Below are 646 nucleotides of genomic sequence, written 5' to 3'. Positions count from 1 at the left end.
CAAGAAAATCCAGTGCAGCACATTATGGATTTTATGACTTCAGCATGGTCATCACAGCAGTGTTGAGTTTCATGTTCACAGTTGTTGTGTAAGCAGCAGAATACAACATTACTTATGGTAAACATCTTCTTCTTGTGGGTGTCCAATGTGATTTTCCAGTGGAGTGTATTCCCCTATGACAGGTCGATATCCATGCAAGTTAATGGCGCTTGAGAATTTGAGAGGTGTGTTACGATTGCAGTGGACTTCTGCAGTTGTCTGGTAGTGTGGCCGAGCGGTCTAAGGCGCTGGATTAAGGCTCCAGTCTCTCAGGAGGCGTGGGTTCAAATCCCACCACTGCCAATGTGCTCCCTTTTAGAAGAACTGCTTAAAGTCCTACTTATCTGACAGAACACAGTGGCCCTCATTTATCAAACGAACGTACGGCAGAAAACCGTGAGTGCGACCGTTTCCACGCAAGCTTCGGCATTTATCAATTTGGACGTGAGCGGACGCTACGATCAGATCTCACGTCAGGTCTGAGCTCGTGTACGCAAATCTGGATTTGCGGTGCAGCACAGCAAAATCTGGCTGAGTCTGAAAATAATTATTAAACAAACCTCAGCTGTCATTAGCATGTCACATATTTAGAACAGATCAAAACGGA

At 45.4% G+C, this 646-nt stretch overlaps 1 non-coding gene across 1 annotated transcript; it reads left to right on the top strand.

The window, feature by feature from the left end:
* The first annotated feature begins 260 nt into the window (after positions 1–260).
* On the top strand, positions 261–342 carry trnal-aag (transfer RNA leucine (anticodon AAG)). Its single transcript has one exon. It is a non-coding gene; the product is annotated as a tRNA-Leu (tRNA).
* The last annotated feature ends 304 nt before the right edge of the window (positions 343–646 follow it).

Source organism: Seriola lalandi, unplaced genomic scaffold (assembly GCF_002814215.2).
Source record: "Seriola lalandi dorsalis isolate HSWRI2012SDOR001 ecotype SW California unplaced genomic scaffold, Sedor1 jcf7180001967032, whole genome shotgun sequence".
NCBI lineage: Eukaryota > Metazoa > Chordata > Actinopteri > Carangiformes > Carangidae > Seriola > Seriola lalandi.
This window is presented reverse-complemented; position numbering and strand designations above follow the sequence as displayed.